Source organism: Daphnia pulicaria, chromosome 1 (assembly GCF_021234035.1).
Source record: "Daphnia pulicaria isolate SC F1-1A chromosome 1, SC_F0-13Bv2, whole genome shotgun sequence".
Lineage (NCBI taxonomy): Eukaryota > Metazoa > Arthropoda > Branchiopoda > Diplostraca > Daphniidae > Daphnia > Daphnia pulicaria.
Window position 1 is genome coordinate 27,338,835 of NC_060913.1, and position 15,100 is coordinate 27,353,934.

General features: G+C 40.2%; 1 long non-coding RNA gene across 1 annotated transcript; it reads right to left on the minus strand.

Annotated features, from left to right (window-relative positions):
* Positions 1 to 13,919: 13,919 nt before the first annotated feature.
* On the minus strand, positions 13,920 to 14,742 carry LOC124338773. Its single transcript, XR_006917996.1, has 4 exons — positions 14,686 to 14,742; positions 14,543 to 14,620; positions 14,353 to 14,461; positions 13,920 to 14,287 (listed from the first exon to the last, which is right to left on the minus strand). It is a non-coding gene; the product is annotated as an uncharacterized LOC124338773 (long non-coding RNA).
* Between the last annotated feature and the right edge of the window lie 358 nt (positions 14,743 to 15,100).

A 15,100-nucleotide genomic window follows, 5' to 3' on the forward strand; every position in this document is an offset into this window, starting at 1 on the left:
AGGCAGACGACGACAAACAACCAGATTTAACATCATCACTGGAGGAATTCCGTACCCAAAATTCCCCAACACGAAAACGCTTGGAGCGAGTCACACCACTCCGTCTCGACAAAGAGTCAGCGAAAGCAGAAAATCTCATCGATCAACTGCTATGCGTTAAACTTTCAATCCAAGTATCAAACGCAAATCTTTCACAACAACTAACCAATGTTTTCGTTCTTGTCACAGAAGTAATATCTAAAAATCTCCAATTCGTCTGGGATCCTGGTGGTAAAGCCACAAATAGAGTCAGCCGACTCTCACTCGGACCCGAATCTGAAACTTCATTCATTGACGCCAACAACGAAACGAAACGACCAACAGGAAGACGAGTTAACGGACAGCAAACGGATCCGGAGCCAGCGGCATAGCTGCTCCTCAGTATTCACATTACCCGAGCCAGCCGTTCTCGCATCTCTTCCAACCAACCAGAAGATGATTCAGCCTACGATCCAGCCATCGATATCGAATCCCATGGAATGGGCTCTAGTGGGGAGTATGTTGGAAATGAAATGGACTTCCAACAGATGGCTGCAACATCCAGCTGAATTACTTAACTCAACTGTATATATTTAAAGGGCCCGACAGGTGGCCCCGTTGTCACCCGCTTGATTGCGCTATTTCTTTGTGCCCTTTCCCCCCTCCCCTGGTGTTAATGTAGTATTCTGGAGGGGGTCGGGCCCCGGCTCTCTCTTATCATCACTTGCAAGAGTCACTCTCACATCATATCTTGTCACGCTCAGTCTTAATACAATAGAATCAGGACACACATCTATCTTCCCGTGTCATTCAACTCGTCTAAACTAAACATATTTCGGTACGACACGGCTTACTATTCCGAACATGACCAATGTCCCCTTCATGGAATGCATCGGGTCAGTAATGCACCTCACACATCTAACGCGGCCCGAACATTGCATAAGCAGTTGGACAAGTATCCAGATATTCGCAAAACCCCGGCAAGGAGCATTGGAAGGCTTTGAAACGTATTCTAGCCTATATAAAAAAACAATCAACTTTGGTCTTCTCTTTGGTGGTGGAAGAAGCGAAATATGTGGCTATTGTGATTCAGACTACGCCGGAGATCTGGAGAGTAGAAGATCCACGTCAGGAGCCGTCTTCACTCTGCACAATGGTGCCGTGTCATGGTTCAGTCAGCGCCAGACATGCGTAGCCCTCTCCACAACAGAGGCCGAGTTCATTTCAGCAGCGGAAGGTACAAAAGAAGGGATATGGCTAAAACGCCTCCATCTCGAACTGGGAGCCACTGAATCGGCAACACCTCTTCGATGTGATAATCAAGGCGCTATTGCACGGATCCATGACCATGTATTTCATCAGCGCACGAAGCACATGGAACTACTTTTCCTGAATCCACGCATTTTTCCAATTTTGTGAATGTCAGGTGATGTCGTGGTATGTCTGCGGAATCTTCTGATTCATCAACCTTGATAATGAAAAGACAATTGTTATTAAAAATCTGGTAAAAAAAATAAGATAAGAACCAATATACCAATGAAAGTTTGTTGAGTTTGTTTTGGGATGCATTGGCTACCCATGAATAGCATTGTTGAGTTGCCATGTTAATTCCCACACTGTCCAGGGTTACAACTTTCCCAACCTGAGATATAAAGCAGATTATGACTTTAGATGTCCAACATTAACACAACTGATCACAACAGACTGAGACAATATAACCAACCAACTTCCAACAATACATCATACAAACAGACTGAGTCAATATGACCATCCATCAACATCCAACGATACATCATACAATTGCTATAAACTAACCTTAAGTTTGTTTTAGTATAGATCACACAGTGTTGATCCCCATCCTACTATGCGGATAAATGAGGTTGAATCCAAGATAACTGCTGAAAACATAACTCCATGAGCTGTTTGGATTTGTTGTGTTCTTGAAATCACACGAGGCTTAATTTTGGCACTATAGAAAAAGAAAACATTACTAAAGTATTTTATAAGCACATTTGATATTCAATAGACTATTAAAACACTTACTTTTGGAGTCCAACAGTCAGGTCGGCGATCTTGACGAATTCAGTTAGAAGTATTTTTTTTGTGAATCAATTCCGGCTCTTTCTCGATGCAAACTCAGTTTAGATTGTTTTTTTGGGGGGTGAAGGAGTTCCTGGTGTAGCCATGGTTTCTTCGAGTTCGCCTGCAAATTGATAATGACGTTTAAAAAATTTCTAGTCATGAAGTAAACTTAAACTGAACGTCATGTGAATAATACTTTTCGCAGGCCTATTCTCAAAATTACATGGCCATTAACTAAGCACTATACTGGCATGTTCATGTAAGTTCATTACATTTCTGTAAACCTACTAGCATGGTGCTACTAGTACTAGGCCTACTTCTGCAAATTTTTATATTATTATTGTCATATTATTGTTGTATTATTATTAATTATTTAAAAGTCATAGCCACATACTCTTGATTTTATTATTTTTTTTTTTATTGAATTTTGCTCTTTACAAGATTACATCACCTCATCGCACTAGGCCTGTTACATTTCGTTCACCGAGATGTCGTTAGGTTACATTTTCACCAAGAGAGGAATGAAAAATTGAAAACGATGACATCTATGATCTATCATCTGTGTGACATCAGTAAAGTAAATAGTAGTTCTCAGCAGGGGAAGGGGGGGGGGGGGGTACTCGAAGGGCATCAATTGGACTCGGATCTTTTTCTCTTAAGTGAATAATTTTTTTTTGCGAAATTGGTTTGGTGTCTCAGTATCTTTCACTTTTTCCCCGTCCATATTCCGTCTGTGTTAAAACCTTGAAACCAATTTGTTAGAGCAAGTGGCGGCTTTAAATCAAACAAGTAATTTAAATTTGGTTCTCATGGCTCAAGCGGTAGGAGTCAAAGATATCTGCTTTTTTTCACTCTTGATAAAGCTACGTACAGTCCATGAAATTCTATCTGAGGAGAAAATGGACGTTTGTTTAAATCAAGGATAAGTCTTTCGCAAGTTTGACCCTGCATCTTGTGAATTGTTACAGCGAATCCGAATTCTACAGCGTGTGGCTTTATTTTTAATATCACCGGTTGTCCTCGAAAGGGAAAATAAACTTTCTTTTCTTCAGATTTTTTTCTTAGGAGGACAGGTATGACAACTTTGTTTAGGATAATAGATTTTTTTCTAAATTGAAGTGGATCAGCACCTGGTACCTCGACATGAATGTATATAGGGGGTATTGCAGCTTTATGTCACTTCCCGTATTTGTAGTTATCAGTTCAATAATTCGCTGCATATCTTCTGATGGGTCCAGAGTTAGAGATTGGTATTTGATTTGAGTTCTATTTGAAAGGCCAAGTGCGGGATTGATGTTTTCCGTCAGATACCCTGGGGAACCAGCTACGAAACAGCCTGTGAATGCTTTAAAATGGTTTTAAATGTATCGTTGTGCAGGTGTTCGTACACTTTGAACCAACTGTCCCCTCAGTGGTATTTTCCAAACGAATCGAGGACAACAGTGATACTTTGCCCAGTTTGATGATTGAAAATTGTTGATAACTAGACGTTATTTGTTAGTTGTGACAACAATAGGCGCCCATAGCCATTGATTATCTTCTTTAATATCATCAAATGTTAGAAATTTCAATTTTTCGATTTGCGCAGCATTAATTCTTGGTTTACCAGGTCGAGGAATCCGCATTTGGTTGAGCATATCTGTGTGATTGACGTCAAGAGCTGCTCTGATTTGTTGTAGAAGCTCAAATTTCTTAAATTTGCTGAAGAGAACTGTCCCTCTTGTCCTCGGTCCGGAAGATTCTTCCAATTCAATTTCTTCAGAAAACATTTTATTGCAGGCTTCGAACAGCGTGTAGCTTGTTCCAACTGGAGGCAATTGAAAAAAATCTCCCATCAACAAAACATAAATTCCTCCAAAGGGGCACTCCGGTTTTCCCATTAGTTGATGTAACCTATTGTCGATTTGACCCAGCACCTCGGGGAGATGTAAGATATTTCATCAATAATTATCAAAATCAATTTTTCTGATTGGAACCGCAAATGCAAGCCATTTATCAAATCAGCGGACAAGTCCGTCAAGAAAAGATCCCGTTTTGTATCGGTTATTGAAAACCCAAATTGGTTGTGAACGGCGCGTCCTCCGGGAAGGTTGCTTGCTGCTATTCCTGTAGGAGCCATACAAGCCACGTAATAGCCCATATCTCTTGCTTTTTTTATGAATACAACTTGTCAGATATGATTTACCAGTACCAGGTCCTCCATGTACAAGTAACTGGATGGTTTCCGGCTCTGGTGATCTTTGCTCATCGGAATCTCTTTTCGCCTAAGTTTTTTAAATGATACAATGGCAAATGCACTTTTAATAACTGCTTACTCGCAACATATAAATTGTTATTGTTAAAGGGCTATTGGGTTAGTCTATTCAAATTGCAACTCATGTGGAGCCTTGTTTAACTTCTGTTCTGTTGAACTATTCAAAACATGGGAAAGAAATAAACAAGGGTCCAAAATATTGCTTGGACTATTATAGGACCCTTGTAAAATAAACAAAGGTGTTTTTTAATTAATGGTTTCCCATACACACATTGATTGGAAGATATTTCTTGTTTTTTTTCTCTTAATTTTAGTGTAGTTCTTTTTTTTAAATCTTTTTTTGTGGTTCAGACCCTATTCTTTTGTTGATCCTACCTGGAAGTATCTTGTGCATTGCTCTAGGACTGCCATTTGGTTATTATTTAACATACTGAGATCCACATCTGGTTGATTCGCATCATTTCGTTCTTGATTGCCTTTAAAAAGATTGTCTGTGTCTTCAGTAGCATCGACTGGATCATCTTCATGGTATTTAGGGCTTAGTCTGGTGATGACTTCAGTGATTTCAGGTTCCAATTCCGGCTGTGAATGCACCATTTAGTTGGCTTCATCCAAGGGAAGTGGTGTCAAGACTTCTGGATTTTCAGCGCTTCCAATGATGCTTGTTAAAGCAGTCAAAGTTGCTACAAGGTACTGATCTTCTTTGGAATACGGCTTTCTCATTTGTTCCCCTGTTGCGGCTTCTGCTCGAAGAACATCGATAGTGAGTTGTGCTAATGCAGCTGAATCTTCATCATTTTCTTCGTTGTTTTCATATTCCGTTCTTTCCCTTGTTTCTAATGGCAATGATGTGCCATCTCCAACACCCCATACTGTCGCGTCTCTTCTACCAAACATTTGGACAGCTGCCCGATCGTTGCCACTAGTGCGAAAACCTTGTCCCGTGTTTATTATCCATCGCATCCTTACAACATCAAGGAAGGATGGGCCAGATCCGTCACTTCCATCCTCCAGCTTCCTTATGAATTCGCCAAAACTTCTCCACGTTAATGATCCTGGAAGACTGCCTTGTAAACCTACGAAATTCCATGGTCGAAAAAGAACGAGGAAATATCGCGCAAATATCTTTACTTGTTTTTTCCATGCGTTTGTTAATGTAGCTGGTTTTGCTGGAGGAGGTTTTGGAACGTAAGGCAAAATTGGTATCTTTGTCTTCGATTGTAGACGCATTTGGTGTGTTTCGTACAGCGGATGTGTTTTTGCGAAAAGATAGAAACCGTTAGATGGTCTTTCGCGTTGGTTTTGCTATTGTTTTTAGAATAAAAGAAAGAAAATTTAGAAATTCTGCGTTTTACATAGAAATATGATGTAGTTTCTTACCACTTGATTGTATTGAACTGATTCAAATTCTTCTTGTTCATCTATCACAGTTGAAGATGTTAAGGATTCATCGCTGGTTGAATTGACAAGATTATTCTCCTTTTTTCTTTGAACGACAACTACAATTGCAGCGAATTTATATAATCTATATTCCTTAAACGCCACCCCATGATGGGAGTAATGGATATGTCGTGGAACAGCAATTTTTCCCGTGGCACTAGAAATATTTGAGCGGTTGAGTGGATATCGAGGCTTTCTGGTGGATCGTCATCATCTTCTATGTTCAACACTTGTGGGTCAACGTCTTCATCGTAAAGATCACGGTCTACCAGGAGAGGTACCCAAACGCCATGGCAGCAGAATAATCAAGGGACTCAGAATCTTCCCTAATTTGCCGCTTGGATCGCGGGCGTAGCTTGGTCAGACCTCTTCAATGCTGCCATTGCCGCCAATTGCCGCTGGCGGCTTGGGGTGGGATTCCACGAATATATCGAGGGAGGGGGGAGAGGTTGAGTGTGCAACACACAACAGCTGGTGGCCAAGCCACGCCCGCGATCCAAGCGGCATTTTGAGGAAGCTTCTAAGTCCTTTGATTATTCTGGCTGACGAAAGGGATAGGACGTTTGGGTACCTCTCATGTAGACCGTGGTAAAGATCTTGTTGATGAGTATTTCTATGGAAAAAATCATCTTCCAAATCATCTTCCTCAAATTAATAGCCAGGTAGAGAGGAGAAGTCCTCATCCTCATATCCCTCTATCAATTTCTGATACTTTGGGTGTTCAACGGCATATTTTATTGCTTCGACAACAAATACCTTAAAAATGAAATATGAGATAGATCAAAGTCAATATTTTGGTAACTATTTTCAAGGTAACGCCAGGTAACGTATCTATATATACCTTAAAAAATGTGCACGAAGAAAATTCTCCCGGGCCTCCCAATATGGCCAACGCAGCAAAAGCAGATGATATTTCAATTGTACTGCTAATTTTGTTAGTTACTCGATTCAAGATATGCATGGCCGTCCTTTTTTCGGTCCCGGTGTCTTCAGCTACAGATGGATAGTTTTCCACAGTGCGGCGTGCTTGTTGTATTAAACTTATGCTGGGAGTTATTTCCGTCGTAGGCTTTGTAACGTATTTTAGCAAGTAACATAGCGTGCGTTTAGCCTGCTCGACACTCCCCAGAACACCAGCATTGGTATTACATCCAAGCATACCCGTGATTACTTCGTTGAACTCGACGATAAGGCCATTACGTTTAGGTAATACCTTGTTCATGATGTCTTGGTTTTCTTGACTCAAATTTGCATATTGTTCCAGCAGATGCACAGGTAATCTTAAAACATCTCTTGGATCCATGTCTGTGTTGGACAGTTCAATTGGGGTATTAGACTTCGCTTGTATTCCCACATAATGAGTCTTTTATCTCGCAAAGGAATTGGTTATCTTGAAATGTTTCTCATAGAGAGAGAATCAATATGCTGTGCTGTTAATCCAGGTAGAATTCTGTGTGTACGAACACCTTTGCCATTTGAAAGGGTTCGATTTGGCAGCTGGACGTTTCGGACACTATGGGCTGTGGGTGACGCATCCGACAACTTTTTTTCCCTTGTTTTCCTGCCTTGCACGTTTGGGAATGGCCATGAATATTGCAACCAATCACAGTCTTCTGAACATCTTCGTAAAATTCGTCTGGTTGTCTGATAGGGTGACGAGTTGTTAGTGCAGGTCTTGGAGGTACAATGCCTTCAGCTTTATGCAGAAGATGCTCGACGTGAATTTCAGCTTCCACTTCACATTTAACGATGCTGTCTAAAGCTTTTGCAACGGCAGTTGATAGCGCTTCGTAAGATGCCACACACTGTAAGAGATGAGCTGGTATTCCGCCCCAATATACAACATGCAAATGCAAAGATCCTCTCGCTTGTTCCTCAACGTATCCAAAGGAAGCGACCGGCACGCCAAAAACTCCTGGCCGTCTATTTGGCAGCGGCTCCGTTCTTTTTGTGGAGTGATCAGTCCGTGTAGCAAGCAAAATGGCAAATACAGCTTAAGAAGTCGAAAAATTTCCGCTGCAGCCAGAGATCCTTTAGCTAAAAGAACTCTTAGATGATGTGGAGATATTTTGATTCCGTGAAATTTTTTTTATCACTAATTGCTTCAGCGAAACCGTCGCCATCGGCTGGAAAAGAATCATTTCCTGTTTGTGATAGAGTCAATCGTAGGTTAAGAACACCATTAATGTCATCGGGAGTGTAAGTTAGAAAAACGCTGGGCAGTCCATGCATGTAGCACATCGCGATTAAATTCTAAATAGATGCTCCTCGGTGCGCATTGGTGAACGGGATCCTAGAAGTGTATGATTTAATATGTGGACTGATCTTTTCAAGCAGTTTAATGGATGATTTTGCTTTGGGATTGTGAGCTGCTTCTTCAAGTTCAGTCAGAAAATTGGGGTCGCTCATCCACTGCGTAAACATTTAAAATGAAACCGGGTTACATTTAACCCTGGCAGCAATAACTCGAATAGCCGCGTGCCGTTGAAATTGGTCGAAAAGTAAGAAAATGAGACGTTCACAATCCGCAAACCGCCCTGAGAATTGAAACATTATGTGCCTAATGCGTTTTTCTTTTACTGATCCAGATTTTTCAAGTCCGCGTCCAAGCAGAAAAAGAAAAGGAAATGATGCATACAATAGCATGTCATTGGACTCAAATTCATTAAACGTTTTTTTTCTCTCTTTCGACATGTATCTATAATAAATAAATCAATAAAAAAATATTTAGTTCATTATAATTCTTATTGGAAAATATTAAGGATAGGATAGCCTTTATTTGTTTGGTAAATAAGGAAATATTATTAACCCATAAAAGTCCTTCCGAATGAAATATAAACCTTTAGTTTGCTCTGGAAGTTCAGTTGCTTCCGTCAAATTTGCTTGCCCTTCAAATGTAGATAGTAATCCACGGATAGCTGTACGAACTGAATCACTCTTGTCAACTGTGAGTGGTATACTCCTCGTGAGGAAAGAGGAAGGCAGAGTCTGATCTAAAGATGAATCACAAATATGATTAACTTCTTCAGCTGGAACATATGTTGTCCCTTCCGGAGTGAGTATACGATCTATTCTTATATCAGTTTCGTTGTCAACGAGTGTAACATTTTTCAACAAATCCGACGAAATTAAATTCAAGACATCGTGCATGGCATTTGTTTCCACTACGTTAACATTTCGATACAATGGATTCAAGTGTTTCAGTGCATGTAGCCATTGATAAACCACTTCAACTCTGACACGAAGTTCTCTTTGTTGTTTGTATTTGTTCCAAACATTATATTCCTTGTTGCTGAACCTCATGTGGTTGCCGAAACCCAGACTAACCCTACCCCTGTCTTCTTGCCAGACAGAAATGTTGTCTGCTAGGACTTGATTCTGGGTAACTGACAAGTGTGGTTCTGAACATCTTCCTCTCAATATTGTAAGGTATTAACTCTGTTACTCGTTCTATTAGATGAGATTTCATCTAAAGGTAATACAGTTGGTCTGGTTAAGCACTACTCCATTTCATGTTGTATTTACTTTGCTAATTACATTTAACAGGTTATGGGCCCAGGTTCACGTGTTCTGTAACGACACGAAATGGCCAACCAAATGATTGAAAATCACCTGAAAGATGTTAATCATGTACCCAAGTTTGACGGCACAAACTTTCGTGAATGGAGTTATGAACTAAGACTTATACTCCAACAGTTGGGTCTACTTGGACTCGTTGAAGCAAGAGTTGGACACACTCTGCCCGATGAGGTAACATAATTCTCATATCACTACATGTTCAAATCACATTCATATGTACTCCGTCATGACTTGTGATACACATGTACAACCTTTCATGTACGATTCACACACATGCCCACATGTATGAATCTAACTCATGTACGATTCACACACATGCTCACATGTAAGAATCTAACTGTACAATTCACACACATGTTCACATGTATGAATCTAATGCATGTCCTCATACACATGCCCATATGAATCAAATTTCATTTCTCGCATGTTATTTATACACACATGCCTAAACATCTATCTCTCTTACAGATAAGAGACGATCCAGATAATCCAGAACTAATCACGAATGCTGCCCAAATTAATGCATGGATTCTAAGAGATGTCACGTGCAGGAATTATATTTTTGCCACTCTCACGAAACCAATGAAGGAAGGTCTCTACTCTTGTGATACGGCAGCAGCCATGTGGACGAAATTGGATTCACAGTATCGACTTAGAGCCGCAGAGAACTTACATCTCCTTTGGCAAGAATTCTATGACTTCAGTCATCAACCTGGTATGCTAAAAATTCATAATGCATCACTAAAGAACAAAGAAAACTTATTCTCATTCATCCACTTATAGAGGATGACATGACAACTCACATTCGAAAACTTTCATACATTGCTGACAAACTCAGAGAGCTTGGACAACCCCTCCAAGAGATGCAGCTTGTGACTAAAGCCCTGGCCACTCTCCCTGAAAAATTCAGGATCGTTAGATCTGTATGGACCAACGTTCCACTTGATGAACGAACTATGGACAATCTCTTGCAACGTCTTCGGTCAGAAGAGAATGTACTCAAGTCCTATGATATACCAGATGACTCCAGCCAAGCCTTTTCAGCACGAAGTCATACAAAAGGAAGAGGTCGTGGAAACAGACGAGATAGCAGAATTTCCCATGGAGTCAGCAACGGTTTTGTAAACCAACATTCATCACGTGACGACGTTCGCTGTGGTTACTGCCCACACTATGGACACAAAACTCAAGACTGCCGAAAGAAAAAAAAAAAGAGATGAGGCAGAAGACAAAGCAAACAAAGATCGAGCACTACTATCATCTTCATCTTCCAACCCAAACAGTGCATTTGCTTTCTTCGCCGACTCAGGGGCCACCCAGCATATGTCGGACCAGAAAATCTTATTCGAAGACTTCACGCAAATTCAAACTGGAACCTGGTTTATCGCGGGCATTGGAGACACGCACCTTCAAGTACTGGGAAAAGGCCACATCACAGTCACTGTTCAAGTGGACAACCAATCATCCACCAGAATCATCAAAGATGTCCTTTACGTGCCTGGCCTTGGTACCAACCTTTTTTCGATTGCTGCTGCTACCAGCTCTGGATTGGAAGCTCACTTCTCCAAAGATATGGTCTCCTTTCATCATGGTGATGAACTCGTACTGACAGGAAAACGTTCCGGCAACACTCTCTATCTACTAGATCTCAAACCTCACACAGCTTCAACAAAATCGAATAGGACGCCACTGGACGCAGCCCGCAGCATACTTCTTGCAAGCAATCTACCTTCTACACTCTGGGCCGAAGCTGTCGGTTATGTGGTTTACATCCGGAACCGTGTATTATCCAGCACCATCAAAGCTGACCCGTGTGTATATTTCCAACATCAACGTGAAGGGGAGATAGATGAGATGCCGATTATACTCATCATTTACGTTGATGATGGAATCATCTTGAACAACCACAAACAAACTCATACAGACATCCTGGAAATGGCATTTGAAATTTGCTCTCTACCTGCCCACCGACTCATTGGCATCGACATCATTCGAGATCGTCCCAAGCGAATGGTATACATTTCTCAACCAGAATACGTCGTCAAGATAGCTGAAAAATTCAACATGTGTACCTATACACCACCCACCACCCCTGCTGATCCATGCTGTAGAATCTCACCTGGGATGTCACCCCAAAACAAGGAAGAAGAAGATGAAATGAAAGCTGTGCCCCATCGAAAAGCGGTCGGATCACTTATGCATATCAGGATTATGACTAGAACAGACTATGCCGGCGACTTGCAGACACGTCACTCCACTTCCGGATTTGTGTCTCTTCATCTTGGACGTCCTGTCCCTTGGGCCAGCCGGCGCCAACCATGTGTGGCACTCTCGACCACTGGAGCCGAATTCATTGCTGCTGCTGATGCGACTAAAGAAGCCGTTTTGTTTCAACAACTACTGTCAGAGCTCGGGATTGATGCGCGTTCGACTACCATATATTGTGATAACCAAAGCGTAATTGCCCTTGTAAATAACCCCACTTTCACCAGAGAATCAAGCATATCGATGTTCGCCTTTTTGTATCAGAGAGTTGCGGGAGAGTAAAAATGTCAACATAGTCTGCCTACACACGGAACAACAGATTGCAGATGTTCTGACTAAACCTCTTGCAGCTACAAGAATTGAAAAGCTTCGAGATGCTTTGGGAGTTATTTTGGTACCTGTTTAGAAATTAATGTTTGAGGGAAAGTGTTGTTTGTATTTGTTCCAAACATTATATTCCTTGTTGCTGAACCTCATGTGGTTGCCGAAACCCAGACTAACCCTACCCCTGTCTTCTTGCCAGACAGAAATGTTGTCTGCTAGGACTTGATTCTGGGTAACTGACAAGTGTGGTTCTGAACATCTTCCTCTCAATATTGTAAGGTATTAACTCTGTTACTCGTTCTATTAGATGAGATTTCATCTAAAGGTAATACAGTTGGTCTGGTTAAGCACTACTCCATTTCATGTTGTATTTACTTTGCTAATTACATTTAACACTCTTACATCTGAGAAACGACTCTGGACGAGTGCTTCGAATTGAAGACGTGTTCCGACGAATACAACTGAGATGAATTCTGAAAGATTTTTGATTCTAGGATAATCTTCCATCTCTTCTGAATTCATTCTCTGTAATTCCGTTAACTTTGTGGGACCATCAGGTTGTGGGAATGTAATAACGTGTCCTCTGATTGGCGTTCTGATAGTTTATTTCCAATAAGCTTGACGATGGAAACGTACAGCCGGCTTTGCGCGAGGAGTAGTTCTTCGATAAGAGTTAATGTTGGAAGGCCGATACGTTCTGGATTACCAAAATCTATCCCTGACGCAATAGAATAATTGGGAACAATTGGTGTGGGACGACAAATTTGTTGGTAACACGATCCACATAACGTGGCAAAATTGTTTTTCACCAGTTCAGGGTGAAGATGGTAATATTTGCCATGAACCTAAAAACAGAAAAGACAATTACTATTTTTATACAAACCTTATTCATTATATTTACTTTTACTTCCCGGTAGAACACCTTTTATTTAAATTTACACCGCTATTACTTCAGAATTGACACTATGACTCCACAGCTTGCACAACCTTGCAGCTCGCAGTTCTTGTCAAACGCCGCCTGGAACTGGTCAACAATAACGCCGAGGTCGCTTTGCTTCAGGTTGGATTCAATTTCTTATTTTAGGCAATGGACGGTCTGTTCTTCGACTTCAGCAGATGTATGAGAATGAAGCAGGTTTACTTTTGCAAATCGACTTTGGCCTGAATTTACTGCCATAATAAGAAGTGCAATACTGGGATCTCGTTCAAAATGCTTGAGCTGTTGAAAAAATGGAGTTCCTTTTGAATATAAAGTAAAAGAATTTAAAAGAATTGGCCTGGATGCATTTTGATTAAACTTCAAAGATGGAACAGATGAATCCGCATAATGTAGGACCTCGACTTCGAACATGTCAGGAATCTAAATACAACATTTGAAATTATTCCCAATGTTCTTGAACTAAAATACCTCAACTTCAACATCGACAAATCCATCAGGTGTAGGACTATCGTCAATTGGTTGATCCACAATATCTGTCGTTTCGGAAGAACCTTCCTAAATGGAGAGGAATACCAATTGCTGGTGAAAAACAATGTAATCAAAAGTTCTTGAATATCACTATGGTTGGGCAGAAAAAAACAGTTGGCTACCTTTCCATGTTAAGATTACTTTTTTTCTATTAAACTAATTACCTGAATCTGTAGTGCGGAAGAATTTTGTTTAGCAATTCTGAGATGATTATCCATAATGTTATTCTGTTCGCAATTTGTAGCTTTAAGCTGCTGACGTTTTTTACTCCGCCTTTTATCCTTTGGACTTGAAAAACACTCTTTTGATTTTGGTGGCATCTTTTAGCAAAATTCCAAGTAAATCAACCTGTTTGACAGACAGCATGGAACGAATACTTCCGGGGCAAGTCAAGATATAACAATACTCAAGTCCATAAATATCTACCCCCTATACCCCCTTCCCCCCCCCCCCCGAAAAAAAGGCGCGAAAAAAGAGATTCTTACCGCTACAGAATTGTTTTTGTGCTAACTATTATGCAATCGGAAAAGCGAGTATACGAAGAGTTAAAACGTTGGTTAGAAAATGAAAAAATTTACAATGATTACAACAATGCCAAGTCAACTCTCAAAGATTTTACAACATCAATGATTGCATTTGAAAAATATTACACATACGACTATTCAGTTAAAATCAAATGTTAAATAAATTTTCCATTTTTCCAACAGATGCAATCAACGTAGATATAAAATCACTGGTACGCCTGAGCTTATGTGCTCATCTTCTACTGTCCTTAACTTTCTTTCTGAAACAGACATGTGCACATCCAAATTTAGGTGAGGACGATACCTATTCATGTCTAACTTCTAATCATTAGCCTTACAGTCAAAATAAAATTTCTCGTTAGGGCATTACAAATATGGTAAATTATTTCATTGCTTACCATACATGATGACAACTCATCATATGGTATTGATATCAGTGAGTGACTCACAGAAATGGTTTAGTGCACTACCATGAAAATCAAGCAAACCCATTTTATGGTCATTTTCCTGGGCGTCACAACAAAATTAGTTAGGCAAACAAAATATGTAAGAAAACTCAAAATAACAAATGATATTGCGTTGATTTACCCTTCATGAAGCATTTAGCTATGCGAAACAATTACAATGACAATCATGAATAAGGTAATCCATAGTATAGTCTTTTGCCTAAGAATTGAAACAAGAATGTTGAAATTATGCGTTACTTTAATAATTACAAATTGCAAGCTAACCATGTCAACATGAAGACGACGTTCGGTAACTGGTAAATCAGAAAAGAAAAACAAAACAAACAGACAATCGAATTGATGTTATGGTTGTCCTAAGTCACAAAAAGCTAATGACTAATTCCGCATAAAATCAAATATGCCAAAAATTTAGTATTGCCAAATGAATCGAAACTTACCTATCCGCTGAGATAAATTACTGTAAGTTTACACAACAAAATTGAAGGAAATCGATGCAGTAGTTTAGATTTCTATAAATTTATTCTGATTCTGAAATCTGAATAAAGGTTCTGGAAGTGTGGCCCAGAACAGCTTACACTCCCCCCCCCCCCCCCATTAACACACACACACCCTCAGGGATAATCATTAGAACTAGCAATTTAACGGTATTCTGCGCTAAAATATTACTTATTTTAACGAT